At 42.5% G+C, this 20,983-nt stretch overlaps 1 pseudogene; it reads left to right on the top strand.

Moving 5' to 3' along the window:
• LOC123458663 overlaps positions 1-1,932 on the top strand; it is a 94,342-nt pseudogene extending 92,410 nt beyond the window's left edge.
• Positions 1,933-20,983: the final 19,051 nt, after the last annotated feature.

Below are 20,983 nucleotides of genomic sequence, written 5' to 3'. Positions count from 1 at the left end.
TGCTGGGATTTTTATTGATATTGCATTAAGTTTGTAAATTGCTTTTGATAGAATTGCCATTTTGCAATATTAATTCTACCTATCCAGAGCATGAGAGGTTTTTTCCATCTTCTCAAGTCCTCCCTATTATCTTTCTTGAGTGTTTTTATGTTTTAATTATATAGGTTTTCCACATCTTTGGTTAGTGTTATTCCAAGGTGTTTGACTTTTTTGTGGTTATTGAAAATGGAATAACATCATTGATTTCTTTCTCTGTATGTTTGTTCTTAACATATAGAAAGTGTTGATTTTTGTGTGTTGATTGTGTATCCTGCCACTTTGCTCAAGAAATTAATCACCTTTAGAAATTTGGAGATGGTGATTTTCACATCACTTATGTATTGGAATATGTCATCTGAAAATAGAGCTAACTTGACTTCCTTTCCAGTTTGAATCCCTTTTCTTTCTTTCTCCTGTCTTATTGCTTGGACTAGGACTTTCTAGTACTATGTTGAAGAGCAGTGGTGAAAGAGTATGGGCACCGAAAAGCGGACGTGAGGGGAGCGGAGCAAGGTGGCGGTGCAGGTGGTGCAGGCGGTTCATCTTGAGTCTGACGCTTTCCTAGTTTGTCTCAACCACGCTCTGAGCACAGAAAAGGAGGAGGTGATGGGTCTATGTATAGGGGAGTTGAATGATGACACAAGGAGCAACTCCAAATTTACCTACACTGGAGCTGAAATGCGCACAGTTGCTGAAAAGGTTGATACCATCAGAATTGTTCACATTCATTCTGTCATCATCTTGCGGCGTTCTGATAAGAGGAAAGACCGAGTAGAAATTTCTCCAGAGCAGCTGTCTGCAGCTTCAACAGAGGCAGAAAGGTTAGCTGAACTAACAGGTCGCCCTATGAGAGTTGTGGGCTGGTATCATTCCCACCCTCATATAACTGTTTGGCCTTCACATGTTGATGTTATAACACAAGCCATGTACCAAATGATGGATCAAGGCTTTGTAGGACTTATTTTTTTTCATGTTTCATAGAAGATAAAAACACAAAGACTGGTCGGGTACTGTACACTTGCTTCCAATCGATACAGGCCCAGAAGAGCTCAGAGTCCCTTCATGGTCCACACGACTTCTGGAGCTCCAGCCAGCACATCTCCATTGAGGGCCAGAAGGAAGAGGAAAGGTATGAGAGAATTGAAATCCCTATCCATATTGTACCTCATGTCACCATTGGGAAAGTGTGCCTTGAGTCAGCAGTAGAGCTGCCCAAAATTCTGTGCCAGGAAGAACAGGATGCCTATAGAAGGATTCACAGTCTTACACATCTGGACTCAGTAACCAAGATCCATAATGGCTCAGTGTTTACCAAGAATTTGTGCAGTCAAATGTCAGCAGTCAGTGGGCCACTCTTACAATGGCTGGAGGACAGATTGGAACAAAACCAGCAGCATTTGCAGGAGTTGCAACAAGAAAAGGAAGAGCTTATGGAAGAACTTTCTTCCCTAGAATAAAGCAGGAGGAAAATGTGGAAAAATGAAAATACCCAGCACAAAACTATTAAGCTCAATCAATTCTGAAGATGATAAAGTTGGAAGACTCACATGACCCAACTTCATGACTTATTATAAAGCTACAGTAATCAAGATAGTATGGTATTGGCAGAGGGAAAGACACATAGATCAATGGAACAGAAAGGCGAGTCCATAAGTATATCCACAATAATATGCTCAATGAATTTTGACAAGGTGTAAAACTATTCAGTGAAGGATAGCCTTTTCAACAAACCATGCTGAAGCAACTGAACCCCACCAGCTAGCAAAAGGAAAAGGAAATGTACTTCAGCCAAAATCTTACACCTTCTATAAAAGTATTTCAAATGTATCATGGATTTAGATGTAAGATGTAAAACTTTTAGCCAGACACGGTGGCACATGCCTTTAATCCTGGCACTTGAGAGGTAGAAATAGGTGGATCACTGTGAGTTCAAGGCCATCCTGGGACTACAGAGTGAGTTCTAGGTCAGCTTGGGCTAGAGTGAGACCCTATCTCTGAAAAAAAAAAACTTTTAAGAGAAAATCATATAAGAAATATCTTTAAGAGAAATTCTTAAACTCAAAAGCACAACCCATAAGAAAAGGGTAGCTATATTGGGCTTCATCAAAATTAAAACCTCTTATTCTGTAAAAAATATTAAAGACAAATTATTTGCAAATCATGTAGTATCTGATTAGCTTGGAAAACATTGTACTCAAAATCTCAACAGTAAGAAAAAAACAAAAACTAGTTAGGAAATGAGAAAAGAACATGAATAGACATTTTCACCAAAGAAGATGTATAGATAGCAGATAATCACATGAAAATACATTGAACTTCATTAGTCATTGGGTAATGCAAATTAAGACTCCAATGGGATATGACATGCATTGATTAGAACGACTAAGAACAGAACAGTGAAAATGCTAAATGATGTCGAGTATGCAGACTAGATTTTCCATACGTTGGTGGCAGGAATGTAAAATAATATAGCTACTCTGAGGAAAAGTTTGGAAATTTCTTGTAAGGTTAAATATATACTAATCATGTAGTCTAGCAGTTGTATTCCTGGACATTTATCATTTATCTGTGTAAACCTGTGTTGGCACAAAAAAACTTGCACAAAAATTTCATGGCAGCCTTATTTGTAATAACCCAAAACTGGAAATAACCCAGATAGCCTGCAATAAATAAATGATTAGACAAATTTTCCCTACCATGGAATGCCATTCTATAGTGGAAAGGAACTATGCCACTCACACATACAACTTAAATGGACCTGGGGGAAATGTTACAGTAAATGAAGAAAGTTTGTTTCAAAAGGACATGTACTGTATGGTCACATTTATGTAACATTATTGAAATGTCAGAATTATGGAAAGGAATAACAAATTAATGTTTGGGGGGGATACAGACTGGATGTTATACGGCATACATAACTAAAGGGATGGAACAAGCGTTCCTTTGTGCTGAGCAAATAGTTTTGTATCTTAGTTCTATTGCTAAAACTGTGTAAGTCTGTACAATGCAAATCAATGCATGTGAAATCTAGCAAAACGAAATAAAGTCTGTAGTTTAGTGAACAGTAAAAAAAAAAAAAAAAAAGAGTATGGGCACCCCTGTTTTGTTCCCAATCTCATTGGGAACCCCTTGAGTCTTTCCCCATTAGGTGTTCTTTGAGCTCTGGATACTTTATGTATAGTTTTTATTGTGTTATAATATATATAAATAAACATATTATCTATGACATAGATCATCCATGCCCATTCTCTCCAATGTTTTTATCATAAACTGATACTGTATTTTGCCAAGTACCTTCTCTGCATCTATTGAAATGATCATGTGGTTCATGTTATGTTTATTTACATGGTATATTATGTTGACTGATTTCCATTTGTTGAAGCATCCCTGGGATGAATCCTGTTTGATCAAGGTAGATAATGCTTTTGATGTGTTGTTGAATTTGGTTTGTGAGGATTTTGTTCAGGATCCTAAGGGCTGGAGAGCTTGCTCAGCTCTTAGGGTGCTTGCCTGCAGGCACTGTCTGGGTTCAGTTCTCCAGTACCCATGAAATGCCAGATTCACAAAGTGGCACATACATTTTGAGTTCATTTTCAGTGGCTGGAGGCCCTGGTATATCCAATTTTTCTCTCTGTGTGTCTCTGTCTGTCTCTCTCTGCTTGAAAATAAATATAATATTAAAAAAAAACAGAAGCAGCATCACAATGCATCAATGATGATTTCCTTAGAATAAATTTTCAAAAGATTTTAGAAAATAATGTCTCCCCCATTCCCAAAATCCTAATTAAACAAGTACATAATGGCCCTATGAGCATTTTCTGGTACAAAGAGGAGAGGTAATGTAATGAGCTTCATCATAGCCTTTGTTTTTGTGAAGTGCCTTCTTGACATTGTCTAGTACTCAAACTTTTTATGTAGGTTATCACATCACAGCATCAAGAAGATACTCTGGGGCTTAGAGCATAAAGCACTTGCACTATAAGCATGAGGACTAGAGTTTGGGTCCCCAGAACCCATGTAGATGCCAGATGGGGTAAGTGGGCCTCCTGTAATCCCAATGTGGGACTCTTGAGACAAGCTGGCTAGTGAGACTAGCCAAATTGGCAAGTTCTGAGTTCAAGTAACAGATTTTGCCTTAGTACATAAGGTGGAGAGCAATCAAGGAAGACACCTGAGGTCAATCTCTGTCCCCTACATATACATACATGCATATATGCACATGTGCTTCCATGTGCATGTGTACTCACAAGCATACAAACATGTACACATACATGCATGCATGCACACATTACACACATACACAAGTGTTTCTTTGTTAACAATAGTTATCATAATTGCAATTCTAATGAATGTGGTATTATTTTGATTTGATGTGACATCATTGACTTATCATGCCCATGTATTTTAAATATTACAATCACCTTTTAGTTATTTATAAATATAAATATTTATGAATATTTTATTTATTTATTTGAGAGAGAGACAGAAAGAAAGAGGCAAACGGAAAGAGGGGAGTATGGGTGGGTCATGGTCTCCTGCCACTGCACATGAACTCCAGATGCATGCACCACTTTACATGGGTGCAGTACCCAGGCCATCAGACTTTGCAAGCAAGCACCTTTAACTTTAATCACTGTGCAACCCCTATTTTTAACTTAGAAAAGCCTCTTCAGTGAAGATAGTGTGTGTATATATCATTCTTGTTCTTTTGAGTCATTTCCTTAGGGCAGTCTCCCAGCAGGAGGATATCCAAGTCAACTGGTTAGGACATTCTGAGAATGTTCGCATTCTGTCACTTCTGGAAAGGATCTGAGCAGCCTGTATGCTTCTGTAGTGTGTGAGGGTTCAGAATTGAGTCCTGGTACCACCCCTCCTCAGAGACACTTTAACATGTTTCAGCAAAGATATCAGTGGTTTGTTGGTTAAGTTAGGTATATGTGTGGTGGTGGTGGTGGGGAGTTGAGATTAGCTCCTACTTTATTACTGTTCTTAGCTGTTAAAATTAGTGCTAAAGGATGATTCTTTGTTCTTCATAACATTTGCAGATTTCATATTTATCCAATTCTTTTCCCCACTGACATTTCACAAGTTACCTTTCAGAAGATACACTGTGTGAGGCTGTGTTAGGATTCATGCCCATAGGCCTCTGAACTGTGAAATATTCAGTGTATACAGAAAGGTACCATACATTTGCAAGTTTAAAAACTGGGGTCTCGGGCTGGAGTAATGGCTCAGGAAAATTACTGTCCAGAAGCATAAGGTCCTGACTTAGGATTCCCTCGTACCTGTACTAATGCTAGGCAGGGTGGCACAAGCCTGAAATCCCAGGGATGGGGAGGCAGAGATAGGTGGATCTCTGGGGCAAGCTGGCCAGGTAGTCTAGCTGAATTGGTGAGCCCAAGGTTCAGTGAGAGCTCTATTGTCAATAAGTATTATACAGAGTGATTACAGAAGACTTGATATTGACTGATGGCCTCCATACACCCATTCACACATGTGCACACATACAAATATACATACACACACTCATACATACCATACATACAGAAATATACTCCCCATAAAAGACCCCCCAAACAAACCTAGGCTCTCTTTATCCAGGCTAAAGAGTCTTCCGATCATTTTTCCCCTTTTTTAGAAATAGAACTTTAACATTTATTTTAACTTATGTTTAAAATAAATTAAATAATAAAAAACATTTATCTTAGTCTGTTTTAAATAGCAAGTAGTGTACAGATAGCTTAGATTTCAGGAGACATTTTTTTAAACAAAAATTTGCAAGAGAATGATGTATAAAAACAAACAACATGTTATGTGTATTTTGTGAGAGAAAATGGAATCAGGGCTACTGAAAATAAAAGTTGATTCTAACTGCACTGCTTGTTTATATAAATATTTTAATTACTCTCATGAGTTGCATAATTATATTTGTATCAACAGCAGGCAACATATATGATGGTGCCCATATTCTTATTTTGTGTGTGTGGGGGAAGGGTTTATTTTAGCCTACAGGTTGGAAGGTAAGCTTTATCATGGCAAGGAATGAAAGCATGAGCATGCACAGAAGGAAGTAGTCTAAGTAATGGGCTTTAAGCTGGGCTAAGGAACCTCAAGGTCCACTTCCAGTAGTATACCTCTTACAGCATGAATCAAGCTTCTAAAGGCTCCACTAACTGTGGAATGAGTATGAGGCTTAATTACAAACACATGAGGCTATGGGGAATATTTCACATTTAAAGCACCACAGACTATGATCAATAAATTAGCAAATACTCAACAATCCCTCCCTAAGGAGAAAAAATATTAAGTTCCTATGAGCCACACACTTCTGCTAATGTATTAATATGCCAATTTTCTTTATGTTTTCATTTTTTATTAATTATGATTTTTACTATTTAAACATATTACATGCTGGTCATATTCTTATCAGGTTATACACTTTTCTTAATGTTTTTTAAAAAAATTTGTTATTTATTTATTTATTTGAGAGCGACAGAGTGAGAAAGAGGCAGATAGATAGATTGAGAATCAGCATGCCAGGGCCTCTAGCCACTGCAAAGAAACTCCAGACGCATGCGCCCCTTGTTCATCTGGCTAATGTGGGTCCTGGGGAATCGAGCCTCAAACCAGGGTCCTTAGACTTCACAGGCAAGCGCTTAACTGCTAAGCCATCTCTGCAGCCCAGGATTTACTCTTATATTCAATCTCTTATGCCCCATTCCACTAAGGTCCATCCTCAGTGGGGTTATCTGTGTTCATGGTGGGATTATGAATTCACAAGTCATTCTCTGTGGAGGGACCAATGCCACAGGATACTCCTTTCCATACTGTGGCTGTCACAGTCTTTCTGTCCCCTCTTCCACAATGTTCCTTGAGCCTTCATTGTCAAACTCTCTGCAGCCTCTGATTTTCTGTCTTGATGAGCTTTTAGTCTCTTTTTTCTAAGACATTTTTTGTTTATTATTATTTATTTTTTTTTGAGAGAAACAGAGAGAGAAAGAGAGAATGGGCATGTCAGGGCATCCAGCCACTGCCAATGAACTCCAGACATGTGCGCATCTGGCTAACGTGAGTCCTGGGGAATTGAGCCTTGAACCCGGGTCCCTAGGCTTCATAGGCAGGTGCTAAACTGCTAAGCCATCTCTCTAGCCCAGATTTTTTAGACTCTTAAGTGTCTACTACCATTTCCTTAGAGCTGGTTCTCAGGCTAGCATTTAAAGTAGCACTCATATTTAATCTGCCACTTCCTCTGCACTGTGTCCTAGGCCCTGGCAGATGTGATAAACATGACTCATCTAGTGCTAGATAGTTGGCTTTCTTTACTTGCTGTAATGACAGGTCTTGGGTGTCCCTGGTATTCACTGCCACTTATAAAAAGCAGATACTCTAACCAAGAGTGAGAGCAGCATGGATCAAAGAGGATAAGCATATACATTTAGAAGACTTTTTTGATGGCATAGCCATGCATTTTAGCCAAAGAACAGTGGAAGCTTCTGTCTAGATCTATGAGCTTCCAAGGTATAGGCTTCTCACCCCATATTCTTCTTACTAATATATTTGTATATGTGTGTTTTGTGTATGTGTGCTCATGTTCACGTGCATGAGTGTAACACATACACACCATGGTGCAGGTGTGGAGGTCAGGGGACAACCTTGGGTGTTGGTCTTTGTCTTCCTCCTTAGTTGAAAGAGAATATCTTGTTATTGTAGCATTACCTAGGTTAGCTGAGCTTCAAGCTTCCATAGGATTTCTCTGCCTATCATTTCACTGTGGGTACAGTAGAATTACAGATGCTTATGCTAATGTGCTCAGCTTTATGTGGGTTCTGGGGATCTGAACAAGATTCCGCAGTAAGTATTTTCTCCACTGAGACATCTCTGCAACTCAAGATCTTAATTTTTCTTGAGATAGACTCTTGCTGTATATTCCTAGAAGATCTTGAACTAGAAGCCCAGATTGGTCACAAATTCATCTTCCTGCCTCAGCCTCCAAAGTGCTGCATTTATAGGTATGCATCTTCAACCCCTGTCTTCCTATCTTATTTGTCTAACCACAGTTGTTGTACACAGCTTCACATTCATGGGATGAACATCCACACCAGACAGTGTTTATGGGAGGAAAAATTTTATTTCAAGTTTATAGATCCAAGTGCAAGTTCCATCAGTGGCAAAAGAAACTGCTATCATACAACCAAGTAGAGAGAAACAACCAAACAGCCAGCAAAAAAACAAAGCAGCAAGCACAAACTGGCAGCACTGCTCTCTTACACCTTTGAACTACTAGAATTCATATCTGCCCCTGTGACACCTTAGGGCTGGACTCTGGGATCTGCCCCCCAGTGACACCTCCTCTAGCCAGGGCAACTGGAGATTCAAGTTACAAGCTTAATAAAAACCTGAGTCTAGGGGGACATACATTCACATTCAAACTACTACAACAGTGGTCAATTGCATTCATGGAGGGCCAGCTGACCCCACTGTATCAGAGAATGGTGGTCTTCTCTTTGGGGATTTACCATTCAGTGTTTCTATTGAGAATCCCTCATTTTGATAAGAGCTTCTGGTGAACTAGAATGTTCTTTTAATCATTTTCCATTACCCAGGTCTCATGCAGGTCTGTCATGGAAGGGTATTCACCCTAGGCCTGTAAAGAGAGGGAAGCCAACCCTTCTATGCCTACCATAAGACTCTGAAACCCAAAGATAGGGATTCTGACCCCAAGATGATTGCGGTTTAGTGAGTTTAGAGAATTGTGGGGTGGGGGGAAGAGTCCAGCTCAAAGAGAGCTTCCCTTCAGAAAGCTCAGGACTTGTTTTTAAAAGCTGTCTCACAGTATATATCAGCTCCCTGTCTTCTATGGAAATTTGTGAGAATAAATAACATTCAGCTGGTCACTGACTTTTGGCTGACTGACCACTACCTTTAGATGTCTGTGTGGAGGTCTGTGTGGTACCCTAGAGTGTTGGCCTGAGGACCTCAGCTCTGACAGGCACCTCACAAGGGATTCCTGAGACCTGACTGGAAAAGACTGCTTTGATCCTTGGAAATAGCCCTGCCCCTTGGCCTGGCCTTTGATAGTGGCATCACCATGAAAGGAGTCCTGGCATTGGGCAAGTGATCCAGATGCTACTCTATCTTGCTGACTAGCTTGTGACTCTGCCTCCCTCTTCTGTACTCATATCTCTGTGTCTAAATTGATTTGTGATATGGGATTGAGCTCTTAGTAAGATTAGAGCACCAATCAAGTCCTAATTCACATTTACCAAAAACTTGAGAAAATGTAGACACAATGGGTAAATTATTAAAGATTTACTTTAGGAAAGCTGGGCATGGTGGCACACGCCTTTAATCCCAGTACTTGGGCAGCAGAGATAGGAGGATTGCCATGAGTTCGAGGCCACCCTGAGACTACATAGTAAATTCCAGATTAGCCTGGGTGAGACCCTACCTACCTTGAAAACATCAAAAAGAAAAAAAAAAAAGATTTATTTTAGGAAAGAATATAGGTAAGAGGAAAGAAGTTCCTAAACTGAGTAGCTGGGAAGGGTCCTGAGCAGGCTGTCAACCCAATATGGGTTTTAACCTTAGAAATGTAAATTAAGTGACACTTAGCTGGGATATGTCAGATTTAAGTACATAGGAGAGATATTGATTGGCTGTTGGGCACCTAGGAAAGATGTGTAGGCTTAGAAGGAGCCCACTAACCTGGGAAGGGGTGGGAACACAGGTTCAAGGAACATGCACAAATCTTTTCAAGGTCAAGGACCTGAAAGTATCTTTGAGTGGCCATTTTCTAAACCAGTCAGGGCAGGTTGGCATCTGTGATTTTCTTGGGCCTCTGTTCCTGACTGACTTCCTATAAAAAGCTACATTGCTCCTATTCTCTATGACTTGGACTCTGGATTTTCCTCATGGTCAGCCTGAGAGTACTTGTGGCCAATGCTGGGCACTCTGGACCCAGCCCTCTTCTATACTGTATATTTGTTGCATAATGTATATTGTATATTTATTTGTTCCTTTTTCAAAAAAAATAATTAATTTATTTATTTGAAAGAGAGAAAGAGGCAGATCGAGAGAGAGAGAGAGAGAGAGAGAGAAAGGATGCCAGGGCCTCTAGCTACTGTAAACGAACTCCAGATGCATGTATCACCTTGTGCATCTGGCTTACATGCATACTAGGAAATTGAGCCTGGGTTCTTAGGCTTTGCTAGCAAGCGCATTAACCGCTGAGCCATCTCTCCAGCCCTTGTTGCCTTTTTTTTTTTTGGTATTCATTGTATAGTGCACATTCAGGTATGTTAAATATTCTCCCTATGTTGTACAATCATTGTATGTTGCATATTCATGTTGTATTCATATCATATATTCACTTGTTTCCATGCAAGAGAGCTCCTTTGTGGTGTCCTTGTGGCAGGTCTCATCAACTCCAAGTTGGCCTCTATTTGCTTAGCTCTGCATTAATTGGTGCTTGTGGATCCACACTCCAACTGTGTGCTCTGCAGGCTCCCCCAACATGTTGTAAGTCCACATGCTTATTTGGGCTTTCACACATGCTGTGTGGGCAACAGCCCTAGCCCCGTAGCTTCTTCTGCATAACAAAACATTGAGTTTCTTTTTCTTTCCTGAGTATCTCAACATCTGGACACACAATCACATGTTATGCCACTGAAAGGCAAGCAAACAGGAAAGATAGCTGATGACTTAGCTGTAGTAAGATTGTGTAGAGTGTGTACAGCCCATGTGAACTTGCCTATATTAATAGGTCAGCAGACACAAAAATACAGTGTGTGTGCCTGTGAATGGATGGTGTGTGTATGTGTGTGTGTGTGTGTGTGTGAGGTAGGTTTGTTTAGGTATGTACAAACATTATTCTGCGCAAAAGGAAAGATTCCAGATGGCAAAGCCATCAATGACAAAGGTAGTGGTGGTATATGGAAATGCCCTTACAGACCTACTTGAGATACATGCTTCTTATTTTTGCTTAATTCCTTATCTAATAAAGGTGATGATAGATATTAACTGTCATATCTGGACTTTGTGTTATTTGGTGGCAACTTTACATTGTATATTAATATCGTAATATACATAACATAACATAAGTTTTGAGTCCCTCATTCTACTTCCAGGACTGTGGAGGTACAAGAAAGGCAACTAAATGTGGAAACACCTTAAATCAAGATTTCAAAGTTTGGCACATTAATTTTGTCATCTACATAAGGTATCTTACACTGCCATTTAGATGGGTGAGGTAGATTTTGTATGGAATGCATGACAGATATGCTATCAAATTCAAACAAAAGGGTAAGCACTCATGTCAAGGATACACAGCTCATTTCTATAAGAAGATACTTGCGGGATGGAGAGATGGCTTAATGGTTAAGTGCTTGCCTGTGAAGCCTAAGGACCCCGGTTTGAGGCTCGGTTCCCCAGGTCCCACGTTAGCCAGATGCATAAGGGGACGCACGCATCTGGAGTTCGTTTGCAGAGGCTGGAAGCCCTGGCGTGCCCATTCTCTCTCTCTCCTTCTATCTGTCCTTCTGTCTGTGTCTGTTGCTCTCAAATAAATAAATTTAAAAAAAAAGAAGATACTTGCATGTATCTCTATAGATGAAAGATTTCTGGTACTGTGGACAGCAATGTTTTCTGGAGAGTGGATGGGGGTGGAAATGAGCAGGAAACTGAGAGTGTATGACTGTAGTGACTGAACCTGGTAATGAAGGGCATATAATAGTTTCATTTTAAAAAGGCAGCTCCTTCCACCAACAAAAATGTAACTCCTTATGGGCCATTCAGCAAATCAAATTGGGTAACTCAATTCAATTAAATCAACTTTTATTTGGCACTGGTTACATTCTAGTCATCAGCTAATGCATATAGAAATTGCTTAACAAACAACAAACTGAGCTCAAAGTGTTTAGTATAGATAATTAAAGAAATTATAAGACCTAAATTCCAGTTATAAGGCAGATCCTCCTAAACAGCAGGATTCATTGTAAGTAACAAACATTATTGTTTTCTTAAGGTGCTAAGGTTCAAATAATTCTTTCTACCTTAGGAAGTACATACATGGCAACTTCCTCCAGATCCTTCAGAAAGTGGTGTGAAGACAGCTCAAGACCCAAGATAGATTATTATACTTGTCACAAAACTTGTGACAGTGTATACATGCATGTACACCCTCCCCTTCCCCAGACAGTGAGGTAGAGAATACCAATGCTTTTGAAAGCATGCTGCTCCTTCTCTAGAGCTCCATTGTATGACTTCAGTTCTTGATTCATCCTTGCTGTGACTTATTGGCATGCTGATGTTAAAGATACTGTCAAGATTCTGATATTTTATTCAACAGCCTGTTCTCTGAGTGTCCAGAGCTTTACCTAGTACAGTCCTCAAAAGTAGTGAGTCCTCTGTGTCTTCTGAGGCCTGGGACTCCATGGACAGCTAAGACCATGACACCTGAGGTGTCTCCTGTACCTGTCTGACAGCTGGCTTTGCAAGAACTTCTTTCTGAGGTCAGGAGTCCTAATGATTCTAGGAAATCAGAGATGATCTACATTTCAAAATCACTTCTTGGGACAATCTAAATCAGGAGATAATAAGCCAACCATCCCTGCCTCTCATGACCATTCTTATAAGGGGGAAAGGAGGAACTTGGTGGAAGGCTAGTGTCACAATACTCTTCGCTCTTCCTTTGTCTTCTCTGAGAGGCAGCATGTCTCAGTGCTGTGCAGTTGGAGGAGAGTGGATCTGGCTGCAGGGAAGGTTTTTGAGCATCTGAACTTTAGCATTTGGGTTTAGGAGCAAACCTGTGCCAAATGTGAGGTTGGCTGGAGGTTTGAAAGCATACCATTTTGATCTGGCCTACATTAGTCTGGTCTGAACTGTTTTGACTTTGGACATGAGAGTGGGCTTGGAGGCACCCTAGCTGCCTTGTGAGGTCCCCTTGGCTGGGCCCTTTCAGTCCTATTCTGCCTCAGAGTTCTACCACACTCTTCCCTTTCCTTGTGTCCATTCAGATTAGGTCCTACTTGTCAGCAAGTTGCTTCAGTGCCTTCCCTATTCTCACTTCTCTTACTCTATCATGCAGCTATGCAAATGTGACAAACCAACTGAAGGCTACTTTGTTATTGGCCAGGTCTCTAGTTTCCAGTTCTAGGCCCAGAGGATGCCTCTCAAACCTGTACTGATACCATGTCTCCAAAGATCCCAGTTTCCCCTTGCTCAGAGAGCAGGTGTGAGTTTAACCTTAGGCAGAGATGATCAGCTGAGGGCATGACTCCCTTGCTAGAGATGCCCAGGGCTGTTCTGAAAAAGGGGCACAGCTGTGTGGCAGATATCCTGACAAGAGTTTGGGCTGTGAGTATCTCTGTGAGTGTTATTCCAGAGGTACAGAGCTGTGCACTCAGGATGCCCTTCACTTGGTGACCTTTTCTTCCATGTCTGAACAGGATGACATCTCAAATGTAAAGAACTCTCCCTCATAGCAACGTCCCTGTGAGGTGAATTACAGTCAACTTGGATGTGGAAAGTTCAGACATTTTTAGTGGGTTGAATAATGATATTTAAAAAAGGATCCAAGAACAAATTGCAAAAGACCCCAGAAACCCCAGGCTTTCACAGATCCGCAATTCCACCATGCTTCTTCCTCTTGACAGTGCTCACCTCCATGCTCCTGTACTTTTCAGTCTATGGCCTTGGAGGAGGCGTAGCAATATTGGCAATAGTAGGTTGGTCTGGTCTTAATCAGGTCAGGGAAGTTGCAGTTTCCAAGGATACTGAGACACTCACTTGCCCAACCACAGGTCTCTCCCCTTCCTGGAGGTGTGGTTGTGGCCATTTTCCAACTCTGGGTGCCCTTTGATTTGCTTGCTCATCTTCTTCCCCTTGACAGGGGCATGGTATCTCTCATATCACCTGGGGTTTAACTTCGGCCTTTGTAACTTCCAAGCAAAAGTGACTTAGCTGTTCTGATAATCCTGTCTCTTACTCATACAATGAATAAAGATACTTTTTAACCCTGTGGGGATGTTATAAAGAATGAATGAGATGATGTGTGAGGTATATATGGTACATGGGTAGAGTTGAAGGAGAGCTCACCATTGTAAGCTCTTCAAAGTGTTGTGGGGACTCAGTCTCCTCTAACAACTCTAACAGGTAGGCATTTCCATTTTAAAATGCTCTATGAGGGCTGGAGAGGTGGTCCAGTGGTTAAGGCACTTGCCTGAAAAGCCCAACCACCTGGGTTTGATTCCCCAGTACCCATGTAGGCAGGGTGTACAAAGTGGTGCATGCAGTGGCTAGAGGCCCTGGTGTGCCCATACTCTTACTTCTCTCTCTCTCTGTCTGTCTCTGTCTCTCTGTGTGTCTGTATCTCTTTGCTTGCAAATAAATAAATAAAATGTTTTTAAAAAATTAAAAAAAGTGTTCTATGAGCACTTTTGTTGAGAAAAGTTCATAAATTCAGTTCCTTCATGTATAGTGTACAATGCATTGCTTTGGCATGATACGTTATTGGCATGCCTAAAGGATATTAAGTGGGACTAGAGGTAGGTACAGATTGAGTGTGGAGGTTGGGCTATTGGAGGGTCAAGTGGTAAAAGGAGAACAATATTATATTGGGGCCCAAGGGTCATGAAAGTCCTTAAGCAGAAATATGGACTTAAACAATTAAGGGGTAACTTGAGGCTAGGCTTTAAATCAGTGGTATTACTTTTCCTGCATGCCCCAAGTCCTGAGTTCCATTTCCAGTACTGAAAAATAACACAAAAGAGGTGATTTTTGGCAGGCGTAATTGCATGCTAGAGGAGGACAGGACTTTGATGAAGAGCACTTGGGGCAGGAAGGGGTGTATTTAGGCAGTAGCAATTTGTCCTAAATGGGGCTGGAAAGGTAAGCTATGGGGAACACATGGCTGGAGGCCTAGGGCGATGTGCTGGATGGAAACCTTTAATACCACCTAAGGAGGGTTTGGAAGGAGAGGGTGTATGGCAGAGGCCATGGGTGGGGATTACCCTGAGCTCGGCCCTATGGGGAGTCCCCTCACCCTCCCTGGAGCTTTGGCTGGCTGCTAAGGCCCAGAAGAGGAACCTGCTTCAGGCATTCCTGCTGGCAAGATAGGGCAACCTGTTTCTGTGGCCCAGCCCGGAAGTGCTGGTGCAGGTGGCCTGTGACTGAAAGTTCCTCTTTGCCTCAGATGTCTGGAAGGGGAATTTATCAAGAAGGACTCCAGTCTGGAGCTATGGCTACAACTTCCTCATATAGACACTCAAACGGGGTGGTCTGTGTAATTTGGGTGCTGGCTTCTCTGGGGATACTGGGGAAAAGCTGACATTCCCACCTCAAATCCTTTGTGCCTGGCTGTGTGAGGACATGCAGGTGGCCACAACCCCCTTCCCAATTTTTCTGTATACTTCTGTCCATGCCCCAGACCCATGCCCAGCCCCTCTGTGTCTTCCCTAACAGCACAGACATGCCCATGGCTCTAGGTCCTTTACTAGGCTGGGGACTACCTGCATCAGGTCCTGTAGTGGTCCAGACTTCTACATTTGTTCCCTGTGAGCTCCCTAGCAGGGGCTTAGAGGAATCCATGTTTAGGGAATAAACACATGAGTGTATATAAAGTGCCTGCTGTGGGAAGAGAGCTTTATCCCTCCTGATCAGGCCAGGGCTGCCACGGCATCTATTTAGAAAAAGAGAGTACCTGTTGCCTGTTGTTCTCCCTTTAGACCCTGGGCTGCAAGGTGGTACATTTTGTGATCTTCCTGAATTCTTAAACTCTCCTTATACATGCTGTCCATTGGCCCTCAGGAAATCCAGGGTGTTGGCTCCTGAGCAGGAGCAGCTCTAACCCAGCTTCTCTGGGTGTCTGCATTGGTATACCTGCCCTGATCTTGGAGCAGGGCTCTTTATACCACTGGCATCCATAATGAGTGGCAGCTCTCTTCTGAACCTCAGTGCCCCAATGAACAGCTCAGGTAGCTTGCTGGGAATTTCTCTCAATTTGCTGGAGGAGGAAAGGAGGACCTGATTCTTGAAATGCTTTCCATCAGGAAGCCTGTAGGTCACTCCTCATCTGAGCACCTGTCATCCTGTGCAGCTAGACTGTACCAGAATTGTGCCCCTTTCTACTGGGTGCTTTGAGCTCTCATTGCAGGCAGCCAGTCTTAGGATCATGAAGGCACTCACCAGGAGACCCTACCCTGGCTTAGTCTTCTTAGCTGGAGTCTGCCAACTCCTATTTCATGGTGCCATCAATATCTATACTTTTACCCTTCTCAGAGGTGACCCTAATTCTAAGGGTCCTAAGGTAGGGAGGCTTCCTGAGGAATTCTGGAAGTGGGGTCTTTGTTGGGGCTGAAATGGACTTGTTTAGTTTTCAGTGTCCTCGTCAAGTTCCTGGTAGCTGCCTGCCTATGGCTACCTCTGCCTGTGTCTACTCCTCTTCCATCCTTGCCACTGTTTCCTTGACCTTGGCACCTTCCAGAGCTAGTCCTGACTTAGCAGGGAAGCACCTGGAAATTAGGGGTGAGGAGGCTGGGTGTCTTGATGGTTAGGGAAGCTGCCATTTCTCTGGGTCCTGGGGCTCATATGTACAGAGATGAGCATAGGGAATTAGTTTGGAAGCAATAAGACCAAGCAGCCTTGGGTATAATTTGTTGGAAGTGATAGAACTCAAACAAGCAAACCAGAGGGGGCTTTTCCCAGGCACTTTAGTGTCCCTATTCAAAAGCAAGAAAACTAGTGTTTTTTGTTTTTTTTTAAAAAACAAAACAAAACAAAGAGAGGGGCTGAAGAGATGGCTCAGTGGGTAAAGTGTTTGCTTGTACAAGCATGAAGAGCTGAGTTTGGACCCCAAGTATCCACACAAGATGCCATGCATAGTGGTGCATGCTTATTATCCCAATACTGGGGACGTGAAGATAGAGGATCACTAGGGCTTGCCAGCTAGCTAGTCTAGTCAAATCAGTGAGCTCTAGTTTCAATGAGGGACCATGTTGTAACAGGGTTCTAGGGGTCTGGAAAGTCCTTGTACCCCACACCCTAGGTTTGCTTCTAATCTTAATCAAAGAATTAAATTTGAAAAACACTGAGAAGGATAATTATTAAATTATCATATTTATTGAGAAAAGTACAGAGCCAAGGAAAGGCACCCACATGGCTAGAAATCCCAGGTGGAGGGCCTAGAAAAAAGCATGGAAAGAGAAAAGAAAATCCATGGGGTTTCTGCCATGTGGGGAGCTGGATAAAGAACTCATGTGGAGGGGATAAAGAACTCATGTGGACAGTAAGGGCCAGGGAGTCCTCTCAGCTGGGTCCTGGCCTGGGCTGAGCCAGCCCAGGGCCAGCTGAAGGAAAAACTCACCCACAGCTGGAAGTTCCCAAGTGATCAAAGAGCCTGCCCTCCCCTTGCAAAGATATTTATGACCTTATGGGGGTGGGGTGTCTTTTGGCTCAGGTGAACCAGAGGGCCAGCTGGTTGGTTAGGGCTAGGGGCTGTCTCAGGAAGAGGCTAGCCCTGACACCAAGTTCTGGGGCCTGAACTTGACCAACCACAAAGTTTAAATCCTATGAAAGCTCTAGCTCCCTGGAGGGGTCCTGATTGTTTGTGTAAAAACAGGTCTAGGGAACTAGACAAGAGATAAAAAGTCAGATCATCTTTGATCTCTAGCAAGTGCAAATTTCTCTGCCCTTTTTACCTTCAGGGATCCACTCATCCTAACTGTACCCCCTCTCAATGTCTCAGTGAAAATAAGGTCCAGAGCAATGGAAAAATACATCTGACATCAGACTCTGGACTTTACATGCATGTGCACCCACGTATACATGTATATACACATACAAAATTCAAGGAAGAAAATAAATTGGCAGTCGTGGAGTGTCACCTGCAGTCACCACAGCACTCACAGTAGAGCAGTGAGGCAGCTGAAGCTCCTGGAGAACAGAGATGTGTCAGTAATTGCTCCCTGGGCCTAGGCTTTTGTTTGTTGAAATGAAATGACTGCAACAGGGAAAGGATCTTCAGCCTGGTGCAGAGCCTTGCAGAACATACACTGTGCTTGAGTCCAGTGCCTAGGTTGGCCAAAGAATCCAGAGTCACCTGTTGTTCCATACCACTTCTTATGGAATATTTGCTGGGTATGTCTGCAGTGTTGATGAATCATACTGGGGCTCATGCCCCAGCTCTGTGATGCTCCCTGGCTGCCAGACCTTTCCTCCCCCTCATTGTATCTTCTCACAGCGCCCCTAGCCTTGGCATTATCTGAGCTTCCTGCCATGGTGTTTTCACTGCAGGGGACAATCTCATAAGTGTTTTGTAGGACTGTGATCAGTGTGCCTTGGGAACACTTCCTTTGAGGAGATGGCCATGGAAGGTCTTAGGGGAAGTCACTGGGCTCTATTACACACAAACCAGTCTCTAGCCCTGGCACTGGATACACTAAAAGTAGGCTTCCTGTGTGCCTGTCCTCCCCAAATGTGGTGTGATTCTCAAGGGCAAGGCCAGTGGGGATTTATTTATTTATCTATTTTGACATCAAGTCTTTTTATGTTGCCCAAGCTGACTTTAAACCACTGGGCTCAAGAGATTCTCTAGCCTCAGCCTTTAAGTACCTGTGATTCCAATGCCTCATGTACATATATATTTGTATCCAGCCTCCAGGGACAGCTATGCTGGATGCTAAGTGAGACATGTTTCACTCACCAGTAACCTCATCAGCTTCAGTGCTTGTTACAATGGGCATCTGATCCCCTCTAGCCTCTGTCCAGGAATTCAGTCCTACTTGTATTTAGGGGCTCCTGAATTCCCTGAGTGGCTCCCAATAGCTTCCTCTCCTGCCTCTTTGGACTTCCAGATAGTGGAAGATTACCTTAGCTGCTCTACTGTTCAGTGGAATTTCCAGAAGAATCCATTCACTTAGGCAGGCTGCATCACTTTCTACTGGTTCCTGTCTTCACTGGAGCTGACTTTCTGGGGACCCTTCACTGTTGGCTCTTGGGGACCTTTTTATTCCCTTCTAAGGGGAGACCAGGAGTTCAAGCATGGAGATAGCAGAACAACCCTGCTCTTTCCACCTCTATGAATGTGGCAAATTCTCCCTTGAATTTAGACTGCTGCTCCAGCTCACTCTCTTTGGAGACACAGCAGAGTCATAGTTATCCACAGATCCTTTCCTTTGTGACTTGCAATCTTGTGTGACCAATTCTCAGACTTGAAGGGCAGTGAGGGTCGTGGGGCCTTCATTCAGGGTCAGGGTAAGATTTGACATGGTCATCAAAAGTTTCTCATAGGGAACTTTGTGGAAAGTGTCAGATTTTCCCATTCTTAAATAAATATAATTATAAATAAATTATAATTATTTCATAACACATACCACCAATGTCTTATTTTGTCTTGTGGAAAATGTTTGACAATGCCTCGAAGGGAAAAATGAGGTCATGTGATGCTGCAGGTAGTGCTGTGCCTGTGAAAAATGGCATGTGAAAAAAGCCTGCTCACTCTCCCCTACTGCCCAGGATGCTGAGATTCATCCCAAGTCACAGCAATTACAAATGAAGTCTACTTTGCTTTGCCTCCAAAGCGTGGATGATTCATTTGTGTGTTCATTCATTCATTCATTAATTCCATAGTAAACTTTCTTGCATGCTTATACTGTGGTAGGCAAGATATGAGGTAGTCTGTAGGGATGTAACTGTGAACAAACCTGGCAGCTTGCACTCATGGAATTGTGGGACCATTAGTTTGGATCTCCATTTGCCATTTATGCACAGCCATGGGCAAGTAATTTAGTCTTTCTGGACCTCAGCTTTTACAAAATAAAGATAGAAGTTCCTGCCTCACCCAGAAGGATATGTAGGTACTTGATTAAAATGTGACTATTATTATTATTTTTATAATATTTTTAAAATTTTACTTATTTAGTTGAGGGAATGAGAGAGAAAGAGGGAGAGAGAGAGAGAGAGAGAGAGAGAGAGAGAGAGAGAGAGAGAGAGAGAGAGAGAGAGAGAATAGGCACACCAGGGCCTCCAGTCCCTGAAAATGAACTCCAGATGCATGTGCCACCTTGTGCATCTGGTTTATGTGTATACTGGGGAATTGAACCAAGGTCCTTTGGCTTTGCAGGCAAACGCTTTAACTGCTAAGCCATCTCTCCAGCCCAGTGACTATTATTTTTTATGTGTGTGCACTTGTGTATGATGTGTGTGCATGTATGGGCGTGCATGTAAAGGTCAGAGAGCAACCTTGAAGCATTGGTCCTTATCTTCCACCTTGTTTCAGAGAGGCTCTTTCTTGTTTGCTACTGTGGACACTTGACTAGTTGGCCTGTGCTTCAGGATCCTCCTGACTCTGCCTCCCATTCCCGTAGATGTGTTGGGGTCATAGGCATGTACAATATTCATGTCTGGCTTTATACATGGCTTCTAAAGATCCAAATTCTGATTTTCAGGTTCATACAGTATTTTTTAAAAAATTTATTTATTTATTTATTTATTTGAGAGCAACAGACACAGAGAGAAAGACAGATAGATGGAGAGAGAGAGAATGGGTGCGCCAGGGCTTCTAGCCTCTGCAAACGAAGTCCAGATGCGTGCGCCCCCTTGTGCATCTGGCTAACGTGGGACCTGGAGAACTGAGCCTCGAACCGGGGTCCTTAGGCTTCACAGGCAAGCGCTTAACTGCTAAGCCATCTCTCCAGCCCTCATACAGTATTTTTAACCATTGAGCCATCTCCCTAACCCAATGAGGCTTTTCTTATTGTCACTTCCCAGTCTGTTTGCTGTCCTTCTCACTGAGGATTGGGAAGTTCTGAAGTGCTTATGCTCTTACCAGCAAGCTGACTTAGGTCTTTGGGTCCATTGGAAAAAAGCTGGACAAGTTGGTTCCATGGAAGTCAGAGTGCTGGGAGCATAGAGCCTGGAGTCCAGACAGTAGCTGCATCTTGTTCTAGTT

This window comes from Jaculus jaculus, chromosome 2, assembly GCF_020740685.1.
Source record: "Jaculus jaculus isolate mJacJac1 chromosome 2, mJacJac1.mat.Y.cur, whole genome shotgun sequence".
Classification (NCBI taxonomy): Eukaryota; Metazoa; Chordata; class Mammalia; order Rodentia; family Dipodidae; genus Jaculus; species Jaculus jaculus.
The sequence above is the reverse complement of the archived record's forward strand: the minus strand, read 5'-3'. Positions and strand labels throughout refer to the sequence as shown.